The following is a 12,051-nucleotide window of genomic DNA, read 5'->3' on the forward strand; positions in this document are numbered from 1 at the left end:
GAGTCAAATCGGGAAATCGGCATACATGGGATTTCCCGATCTTGGCCGATCTGAACCGTACTTGACACAGTTATTAGGTATCATAACAGAAAACGGTGTGCAAAATTTGAGACAAATCGGAAAAAATTGCGGCCTCCAGGGGCTCAAGAAGTCAAATTGGGAGATCGGTTTATATGGGAGATATATAAGGTTATAGACCGATTTGAACCGTACTTGGAAGTCATAACAGAACACTTCATGCAAAATTTCAGCTAAATCGGGTGAAAATTGCGGCTTCCAGGGGCTGAAGAAATCAAATCGGGAGATCGGTTTATATGGGAGCTATGTCTAGATCTGAACCGATATGGCCCATTTGAATCGATATGGCAATCCTCATCGACCTACATCAAAATTTCAAGCGGTTAGTTTAACATGTCCGACCGCTATCGTGATTTCGACAGACGGACTAACGGACGTACATGGCTAGTTCGACTTTGAATGTCGAGACGATTATGTAAATATATACTTTATGTGGCCCTAGATCAATATTTCAAGTTGTTACAAACGGAATGACTGGGTTAGTATACCCCATCCTATGGTGGTGCGTATAAAAATAGAAATCTAAGTTAGGAATTCCGTGCTACTTACAAAATCCCTAATAGTTCTCAATGCCCCTTAGTTGGTACATGCCTGGTATTGTGTCCGCCACCAAATTCCGGTATATGTTAGCCGCGAAAGCCGGGCAATGACTTAGGAAATGCTTAGTGGTCTCATCATCTTCCCCACATGCCCTACACATGCTATCACTTTCCCCACCGATTTTACATAAGTGAGCTCGTAGTCCTAGGTATCATGTTATGATACCGAAAGCTATACTGACCTTCTTCTGACGATCTGGATCTTCCCATAGAATTTTCGCCGTCCCACCTCCTGTTTCGCTGTTCCACAGTGTTACAAGTGCATACGTCGCCCATGCTCTTAAATCGGACAGCTTCTTCCCCAAAAGGCTTAGGGTTAACCAAACTTATTAACGGCAATTCTCTGACCTTCACTGCGAAATTGTATGCTTTTTCATTCCCAGTTACTCTGCTATGGCCCGTTACCCAAACGATGGGGATCATGCTATCCTCAGAGAAGGTGTCAATCTTCACCTTACATTCCAAGACTGTTCGTGATCTTAACGTCCCTTATGGCCTGTTTATGTCCGCAAAGATGTTCATACTCGAAGTTCTTGCGTTAACGCCACACCACCTCAAGCATTTTATGATTGCCCGCATCTCCACCTGCAGGACCTTATTATGGTCAAGCAGTCTAAAACAGATCTCAGTCCCTGGCTTCTCAATGTAGATCCCCAGGCTCACTCTGTCCTCTAGCTATGATCCATCCGTGTAACATGATCTTACAGAGGGCAATACTAGGTTTCCGTCAATCCAAGACTGTGCCGCTGGCAGCAGTGCCTTGCACTCGACCTCAAGTGTAGTTCCAGATATCTGATCGGAAACCTCTTCCTTTTCTTCCAGGTTTCCTATCTTCGCCTCAATTATACTGCGATGGTATGAGCTGCTCCCATCCTCAATCCATTCTCCCTTTGCCTTAGGTCTCGTAGCCGCAGTGGCTGCCTCGCACTTAATCTGTATGTCTATGGATCCGATGTCTAAAATCGTTTTTAGAACCATCGTGGGCGTGGTCTTCATTGCTCCGCCCATGCCAAGACAACATGTTCTCTGAACCTGTGGTATTATCCTTGCGTTGCACTTTATCTCCATCGCAGTCCACTAAACTACTGCCCGGTACGGAATAGCTGTGAGCACCACACAAGCTAGAACATTGAGGTCCAATCTGTGTGGTGTTCATTGCATCAGGAGAAGGTGCGTCCTGCGAGCTACCAGGTGCGTCCTAAGTTTGCAGATAGCGGAATGCTCCATACAGAGTAGCTATAACTGCAGTCGCGGATGGATAGTGGAATGCTCCATACGGAGTAGCTATAACTGCAGTCGCGGATATTCAGCGGTATCGAGTGGAGAGTCTTAGTAAGCGGTCGGGTGGTGCTGGCTTCTGCACATATACTGAGTGGCTATGATGCTCGATATGACAAGGCGAGCTGTTGGCGCCTATAAATAACCAATGGCCACCGTGTTCCCATGGTGATCGGTATTTTTAAACGAAACGAGCTTGCTCACCTACAGGAGGTGGGAGGTGCTATTTAGTCGAAATTTTGTGTGCCCTCATATAGTACCCTAAAAATAAAAATTTGGTATCCAAATTTCGGATCGGCTATCTAGGAGGGGCGCCCCACCCTAAAACCTACCAAACATATATTTAAACCAATCACGTCAATATGGGACTCAAATGAAAGGTATTTAGGATAAGAAAACGTATCCGATATCCAATTATCGGACCAAGTGTTTGGGAGACCACCACAACCTCCAAAACACCCCTCAATCGGACATATTTGCCGACCATGGCAATATGGGACTTAAATGAAAGGTATTTGCGAGTAAAATACAAATCTGATACCCAAATGTGGGACCACGTTTCTGGGGGTCCACCCCTTCCTCAAAACACCCCCCAAAACAGGACTTATTTACTGACCATGGGAATATGGGGCTTAAATAAAAGGTATTTGAGTGTAGAAAACGAATCTGATATCCAAATGTTGGACCAAGTGTTTGGGCGCTGTCTCTCCCCAAAAAAATCACCCAAAGGGGACAAATTTACGACCATAGCAATATGGGGGTCAAATGAAAGGTATATGGGAGTAAACCACGAATTTGATATCAATATTCGGGAAAAGTGTCTATGGGGCCACCCCACCCCCATAACACCACCCAAATAGGAAGTATTTGCTGATCATTGCAATATGGGGCTCAAACTGGAGGCTTTTTAGAGTAAAACACGAATTGGCCGCCCCAAATCACCCGCCAAATCGGTCATGTTTGTCGACTATGGAAAAATGGGGCTCAAATGAAAGGTCTTTGGAAGTAAAGCACAAATCTGGTATCAATGTTCGGAAAAAGTGTCCATGGGGCCACACCACCCCCATAACACCACCCAAATAGGAAGTATTTGCTGACCATTGCAATATGGGGCTCAAATTAAAGGTTTTTTAGAGTAAAACACAAATATGATATAGATTTTCAAAGCCAAGTCACTGAGTGGCCGCCCCATCTCCCAAAACACCCCCCATACCGGTCATGTTTGTCGAGTATGGAAAAATGGGGCTCAATTGAAGGGTATTTGGGACTTGACACAAATAAATCTGATATCATCATTAGGGACCAACTGTCTAGGTTACGTCCCAACACCATAAGAACCCCCAAACAGGACGTATTTGATCACCAAGACAATTTGGATATTCAAGACAGTGGAGCTCGATATTCATAGTTTTGAGGGTCCATACCCCAAACCGGACATATTTTCTGGCTTTTTCAATAAGGCATTTATATGAATGGTATTTCAGATTATAAAATGAATTTCATATCCAATTTTGAGGCTAATGCCAATATGGGGTTCAAATAAATGATAAATAGATATATGAGAAAAGAGCACGTTGCTGATATATTTTTTAGGGCTTAGTGTTTGCGTGACCACCCCATTCCCCAAAACAGCACTAAATCGGGCATATATACCGACCATGTGTAATGTGGGGCTTAAATGAAAGGAATGGGGGGGAGGGCAAGAGCAAGAATTGATACCCATTTTCGGGACCAATTTTCTGGGGTCTACTCCTTTCCCAAAATACCCCACAAACAGCAATTTTTTGACCATCGCAATATGGGGCTCAACTAATGGCATTTAGGACTAGAATACGAATTTGATATTCAAATATCCAAATGTAGGAGACCATGTATTCCCCAAAACATCCCCCCAAGTGTACATTTATGGCTCAAATAAAGGCATTTAGGACTAGAATACGAATTTGATATTCAAATAACCAAAGGTAGGACCATGTATTCACCAAAACATCCTCCCAAGGGTACATTTTTTTGACGATGTCAAAATGTGGCTCAAATGAAAGGTATTTGAGATAACAAAACGAATATGATAACCAATTTTGGGTCCATGTGTTTGGGGGATGCGTCATCCTGTAAACTCCCCTTAGACCAATGGCAACATGGGGTTAAATAAAATCGTATTTGAGATTAGAGCACGATGCTGAATTTTTTTTCAGGGCTAAGTGTCTGGTGGACCTTCACACCGCAGAAATAAATTGAACATATTGGGTTGCCCAAAAAGTAATTGCGGATTTTTTAAAAGAAAGTAAATGCATTTTTAATAAAACTTAGAATGAACTTTAATCAAATATACTTTTTACACTTTTAAAAGTAATAGCTGATAATTGACAGAAAAAAGAATGCAATTACAAAGTCACAAGCTGTGAAAAAATTTGTCAACGCCGACTATATGAAAAATCCGCAATTACTTTTTGGGCATCCCATATGTGGAGAAATTTTCCAACTATGGAATATAGTGCTCAAATAAAAGGTATTTGGGAGTAGAGCACGAAATGCATACCCATTTTTGGACTTTTTTGTTTCTGGGAGTCAACACCACCCCCTTAACCCACCAACCAGCAGCCTGGGGCCCTTCCCAGTATCCATATAGAAGAAGTCTTTTAAGAATGGGGTACACCAAACATCCAAACTTAAATGACCTTAAACCCTCTAAGCGAATTCAGACACCAATATAGATCATATGGGATTCAGATGAGGCATTTATTTTGTTATACTGTTGCTCGAGCGATGTTAATTTCGTAGCATGGTATTTCATTAAAAGATCTCTTATTGTCAAAAATAAATATTCAAAGGATAATTTTGTTCCATATAATGTAAAAGAAGGCGCAGTGGAGCGGGCCCGGTTCAGTTAGTATGTTATAAAGCGAAATGGCTCATATCCCCAGAATGATAGATAAATTCTAAATAGATAAAATAAGGACGAAAAATAAAGATCAGAAATAGCAAAAGAAAACCAACCTCAACAAGAATTCCATTTGAGGATGGAAATAAAAACATAGGGAACAGAAAAACTTCATTTTATGGCATGTTGGAATTTGAAAAAAATATAGATAAGAATTGACCACAAGATAAGGCAAAATAAAAACAAGTAAAAATAAACAGCGCTCAAGAGTATCAAATGAAAATAAATTATTCTTCTCAGAGTAGAGATATAAGGAAACACTTTAAATGAATTCAAGTAGCATTAAGTACTCAAGGCAAAAGGAGTTAGAAAGAGCAGCCAACAAGAGCTATTGATTAGTCAATAATATGAAGAAATACAAGAGCTTATTGGGGTCCAAGCGACTTTTAAAATGAATTAACTATTGTTTACAGAAAAAAAGCTTTGAAATTTTTGATAAAAAAAAACAAATATAAGTCCATCAATTTTAAGCATCCTGCCTTGAGCGAAAATGCTATAACAACCATTAAAAATTTTTCATAGGCATTTTTAATCATTTTTATTGCTTTCAAATATGTGAGTACTGCACAATTTATGTTATGCCCCCTCTCTTTTCTCTGCTAAACCCATTTTAATTTCCAAATATGAGTATTCTTTCACTTTGTTTTTCAAAACCCTAACCTAACCACCAATTAAGAATCTTTTGTTGTTTTTCTTTTCGTTTTTAATTTGCCAAATAATATCCATTAATAAGTTAAAATTCGATGTGTGGTCAGGCCACCTTGGCGTATGAGTGTTGGTGCTTGCAATTTTCGTAGCTCATACGCTATGGTGGCCTACACAACCACCACCACCATCAACTCCAAGAACATATTTGTGGGTTGTGCTCGTGTACTACGGCACTTTGTTTGTGGTATTAATTAAAATAACCACACTGAAATTGCATATGCATAAGAAAAAAATAAAACAAAAAACTGAATATATATGCATATGAATATACAAGAATTTTATTAAAAACATGCAGCAATTACATTTAATAACGCACAAGATGGATTGAGTTGCGTGTTTAATAAAATAAATTGCCCACTGGGAGATTAAAATAAAGGCACAAGATTTTCGTAAAAAGTCTATCACAATTAAATGGATAATTTTTAAATAAATAAATCAAAATAGGGTAACGGGTTTTAAACATAGCTCAACTGGCGGAAGATAGCAAAACAAAACAAGTAAAAAATTGCTAAGATAGGCTGGGCCGACAAATTTTCCTAAACATTTACACAAATGAATTGAGATGGAGCACACATGAGTGCTTTACGTATCCAAATTTCCACCAAATCAGCCAAGAATTTACTGATTTGGGGGACATTTTTAGGCCTTACAAGAGCAACCGGGAAATCTTAGATATAAAATTGAATTTTTTGTTTGTTTGATTGTTTGTCGGTTTGTTCCGTATAAACTCAAAAACGGCTGAACCGATTACCTTAAAATGTTCACACATTGTGTAGGTTGATTAGGAAGGAAACATAGGCTATATAATTTTTATACCCACCACCGAAGGATGGGGGTATATTCATTTTGTCATTCCGTTTGCAACACATCGAAATATCCATTTCCGACCCTATAAATTATGTAAATTCTTGATCAGCGTAAAAATCTTAGACGATCTAGACATGTCCGTCCGTCTGTCTGTTGAAATCACGCTACAGTCTTTAAAAATAGAGATATTGAAATGAAATTTTGCACAGATTCTTTTTTTTTTATCCATAAGCAGGTTAAGTTCGAAGATGGGCTATATCGGATTATATCTTGATATAGCCCCCATATAGACCGATCCGCCGATTTAGGGCCTCAGGCCCATAAAAGCCACATTTATTATCCGATTTTGCTGAAATTTGCGACAGTGAGTTGTGTTAGGCCCTTCGACATCCTTCTTCAATTTGGCCTAGATCGGTCCAGATTTGGATATAGCTTTCATATAGACCGATCAGCCGATTAGGGTCTTAGGCCCATAAAAGATGCAATTTATAATCCGATTTAGCTGAACTTAGGGACAGTGAGCTGCGTTAGGCCCTTTGACATCTTTTTGCAATTTGGCACAGATCGGCTCAGATTTGGTTATAGCTGCCAAATAGACCGATCATACGATTTAGGGTCTTAGGCCCATAAAAGCCACATTTATTATCCGATTTTGCTGAAATTTGGGACAGTGAGTTGTGTTAGGCCCCTCGACATCATTCGTCAATTTGGCCCAGATCGGTCCAGATTGGGATATAGCTGCCATATAGAGCGATCCTCCGATTTAGGGTCTTAGGCCGATAAAAGCCACATTTATTATCCGATTTTGATGAAATATGGGACAGTGAGTTGTGTTAGGCCCTTCGACATTTCTTTTTAATTTGACCCTGATCGGTTCAGATTTGGATATAGCTGCCATATAGACCGAACTCTCGATTTAAGGTTTTGGGCGCATGAAAGGCGCATTTACTGCCCGAAGTCGCCGAAATTCGGGACAGTGAGTTAAGTTATGCCCCTTGACATACTTCGGCAATATGGTACGGATCAGTCCAGATTTAGATATAGCTGCTATATAGACCGATCTCTCGGTTTTAGGTTTTGGGGCCATAAAAGGCGCATTTGTTGTCCGATTTCGCTGATATTTGGGACAGTGCCTTGTGTTAGATTCCTCGACATTTTTCTGCAACTTAACTTAAATCGGTGCAGATTTGGATATAGCTGCCATATAGACCGATATCTAGGTTTTAGGTTTTGGGGCCATAAAAGACGCATTTATTGTCCGATGTCGCTGAAATTTGAGGCAGTGAGCTTGGTAAGGCTCTTCGAAGTCCTTCTTCAATTTTGCCCCGATCGGTCCAGATTTGAATATAGCTACCATATAGACCGATCTCTCGATTTAAAGTCTTGGCCCCATAAAAGGCGCATTTATAATCCGATTACACTGAAATTTGACACAGTGACTTATGTTAGGCTTTTCGACATCTGAGTCGTATATAGTTCAGATCGGTTTATTTTTAGATATAGCTACTAAAAAGACCAATTTTTTGTTATACACAGTTGAACAATGACTTGTACTTTTTACTATTTAGTCCAAATCGGAACATATTTCGATATAACCACTATGAGACAAAAGGTATGCAATTTTCACCGGATTTTGATGGAAGGTGATGGGTATCCAAAGTTCGGCCCGGCCGAACTTAACGCCTTTTTACTTGTTTAATATTAGAAGGGGGTCGGACCCTCCCCCTTACCACAAAAGTACTAACCAAAAAGTAAAGTGGACCGATTGGGACAACATGGGACTCAAAGAAAAGAAATTGAGGAGTAAAATATGAATTTTATATTAAAAATTAGGTCCAAGTAACTGCGGGGGCCGCCCAAACCCCAAAACCCCCTAAAATAGGGCTTTTGGACGATCATGACAATATGGAACTGAAATGATGATCGTGAGTAGAGTGCGAATATGGACATAAAGGAGAAATATTCTTCACAATTTACCCAAAAACACCACCCACAATCAAAAGTGGACCGATCGGGACAATATGTGATTCAAATGAAAGGTATAGAAAAATAGAATACGAATATCGTGTTAAAATTTGGGTCTTAGTACCCATCTTAGACTTATTGGACGTTCATGTCAATATGGGCCTCAAATGAAAGTTATTCGGCAGTAGACTACGAATCTGGCATACAAAATCCGTTCGAAGTTCGTCCGGGCCGAATCTTATATACCCTCCACCATGGATCGCATTTGTCGAGTTTTTTTCCCGGCATCTCTTCTTAGGCAAAAAAAAGGATAAAAGAAAAGATTTGCTCAGCTAGTAGAGCGATATCAAGATATGGTCCGGTTCGGACCACAATTATATTATATGTTGGAGACCTGTGTAAAATGTCAGCCAATTCGAATAAGAATTGCGCCCTTTGGCGGCTCAAGGCTCATATGGGAGCTGTATCAGGCTATAGCCCGATTCAGACCATTAAAACAACGTATGTTGATGGTCATGAGAGGATCCGTCGTACAAAATTTCAGACAATTCGGATAATAATTGCGACATATAGAGGCTCAAGAAGTCAAGATCCCAGATCGGTTTATATGGCAGCACAGTTGTTGGAAGTCATAGCAAAACAAGTCGTGCAAAATTCCAATAAAAGCGGATAAGAAGTGCGCCCTCTAGAGGCTCAAGAATTCAAGACCCAAGATCGGTTTATATGGCAGCTATATCAGGTTATGGACCGATTTAAACCATAGTTGGCACGGTTGTTGGATATCATAACAAAACACATCGTGCAAAATTTCATTCCAATCAGATAAGAAGTGCGCCCTCTAGAGGCTCAAGAAATCAAGACCCAAGATCCGTTTATATGTCAGCTACATCAGGTTATTGACCGATTTGAACCTAATTTAGCACAGTTGTTGGAAGTTATAGCAAAACACGTCGTGCAAGATTTCATTCCAATCGGATTAGAATTGCGCCCTCTAGAGGCTCAAGAATTCAAGACCCAAGATCGGTTTATATGGCAGCAATATCAGGTTATGAACCGATTTAAAGCATACTTGGCACATTTGTTGGATATCATAACAAAACACGTTGTGCAAGATTTCATTCCAATCGGATACGAATTGCGCCCTCCAGAGGCTCAAGAAGTCAAGACCCAAGATCGGTTTATATGGCAGCTATATCGGGTTATGGCTACATGCCATATAAGAAGTTTCCTCCTTTGCTTAGTATAATGTTCATGGGCAAAAATTGCATTTACAGTCAAAATTTTACTAATAACGAGACAAATACGAAAACTTCCGCTGAGGAAAAGAAAAGCTTTGGAGGATATGTCTTGAGACCAGGAACCTTATTTCCCCCAATCCATTGTGATAAAAAGTTAAATTCCGATTCCTATACGATTCAAAAAAGTTTGCCTGCAGTAGCATTGGAGTGATGCCGATTGCATTGGGATCATTCATCACCACCTTAAAAGAAAAAATGGTCAAAGCATATATTTTTTTCAAAATTTTTGCCGTTTCGCTGCCGCTTTGAAACTGTTGCATCATAAGTTTCTTAATAAAGCTATTTAAGTTCTATTTTCATGCTGTTGTAAAGCATTGAAGGCCCTTCTGCTGCACGTGCAAAACAATGCCTTTTAATCTCCCTCTAGACAATTAAATTACAGATAAACCTGTATATGCTCAAATTATCCCTTAACAAAGGCAAACAAAACTCCCATACAAAGCAAAGGAAACATGTTTTCAGTGGTGTTGGCAAACTTTAATGTTTAAATTTACTTGGCAATGTTGGCATGACTACCTTTGCAATTTCTTCAGCATGCTATGCCATCGTACTTTTGTGACAACCATGAACATAGAAATGAACAAGGCAGCCATTGAAACCTCCCATAACAAAAGTTTAAATGAACGAATAAAACAAAACTGAAAGTTAGTTGAAACAAGAAGAAAATTCTATTGTTGGCCCAACAGACGTTGCCAGGGATGGGACAATAAAGAAAAGTGAGCTTAGCGAACAAAAAAAAAAACACAAACACAAGCGCTCTAGCTCAATGTGCTAACAAAAGCCTCACAACCGTCAAACAAAAATAAAATCATAAAGTGAAACTGAAACTTTGTTATATTGCCTGGTTTTGTGTACGAAAATACCAAAAAAAAAAAAAGTGAAAAAGTGTATAATAATAAACAAAAATAAATTTTCAGTGGCAAACAATGAGTCGACGGTCTCACTTGCCACCTCCCTACACAATTATTGTTGTTTATAACATGAAATCTAAGATGTCTGCCTACCAAAGCCGCATAACTTTTTTTTTTGAATTTTCTAAGGCAATTTTCCAGCGTCTACATGCCACATGCGGTGAAAAACAAAAGTCTGAGAGTGTAGAAAATTTTTGAGAAATTTGATAGCTGGCACTCAAAGAGTATGACTTGGAGTTTCTTCACTTTTTGTTTCTTTTGTACTTTGAGAAAATAATACCAACATGTGAGACGTGCAAAGAAATCAAATTCGAAAAAGTAGCAAAAATACAATCAAGACAAAGCCAAAAGAAAAAGATTTTCACCATTCGTGGTAATTCTAGAGAAATTGCTAAAGAAATTAATTTAAATTTCAGTAAAAAAAAAAGAATGCCACTTACGCGTATCGTATGAGTGATGAAAATAATACAAGCCATTTATAACACTCATGCGTTCCATTGGGTTGGAAGGTGCTTCCATGCGTATGAGTTATCAAAATAAATGAAAAGCCTTTGAATTAAAGAGATGAAATCTAACAGAAAATTTTTTTGAAAGAAAATGTGTATAAATGTTAAAAATAATGAAAGCTAGACCCAACCCGGGGCTAAGGGCTAAATTATTCGTAATTGCCATAGAATGAGGTTAAACTAAATTTGATAATTAGTCAATTTATCCATAACAGCCCGTCCATCTATCCATCTTTTGAAATCACCATCATCTTTGAACCAATAAAACTACAAACCTGAAATCTTGGTCATGTTCTTTTGGTCTGTCAATCCACTTATTGAGTTTTATTATAATGTAGACCCAAATTAATCGATGCTTCGATTTTTGCTTCTAAAGAAGCTTATTGGTGCGTCAGATAGTCGGTCCATACCTGAAGGAACATTACCGGCGTTACTACAGAAGGAGACCGACTATCTGGCGCCCCATTTGGTCACTATTTTCACAGCCTGCCTGCAGGTCTTGCAAATACTCCGAAAGTCTAGCAGGAGGCCAGTGTGGTGTTTAAACCCAAGCCTGGCAAGGCAAGATATACGCCACACAGATTTATAAGCCTTACGTCCTTTCAGCAGGCTTCGTTTTCGCCCACACCTTAGATTAAGAATCATGAATGGAAAAGAAGCTTTAAGTTAATAATCGAGAGTTGAATTAGTCAATTTTTGGCTAATGACAAATGATAGCACTTAGGTCGGTTACTCCCTAATGGCCGGTGAGCAAGCAACAACAAACGACTTGTTGACATCGAAAGCTGCTTAAATCTTTTGGGGAAAAAGTGCAACAACAGAGCAAGGACCTCTCCCGCCTCCTAGTGCCTGCACCCAGTGCACCCGAACAGTGCCGCGTTCAGGGGTGTGCCTCCTAGTCACCCAACCGCATGTCATACCGCATATTAGGGTACGTCCTTTTTTTGTTTCCGAAATAAA

At 39.5% G+C, this 12,051-nt stretch overlaps 1 protein-coding gene across 1 annotated transcript in view; it reads left to right on the plus strand.

Moving 5' to 3' along the window:
• LOC106090330 (octopamine receptor beta-2R) overlaps positions 1–12,051 on the plus strand; it is a 578,458-nt gene that overhangs the window by 308,105 nt on the left and 258,302 nt on the right. The gene's annotated exons all lie outside the window — the stretch shown is intronic.

The sequence above is a fragment of the Stomoxys calcitrans genome, chromosome 2 (assembly GCF_963082655.1).
Source record: "Stomoxys calcitrans chromosome 2, idStoCalc2.1, whole genome shotgun sequence".
Classification (NCBI taxonomy): Eukaryota; Metazoa; Arthropoda; class Insecta; order Diptera; family Muscidae; genus Stomoxys; species Stomoxys calcitrans.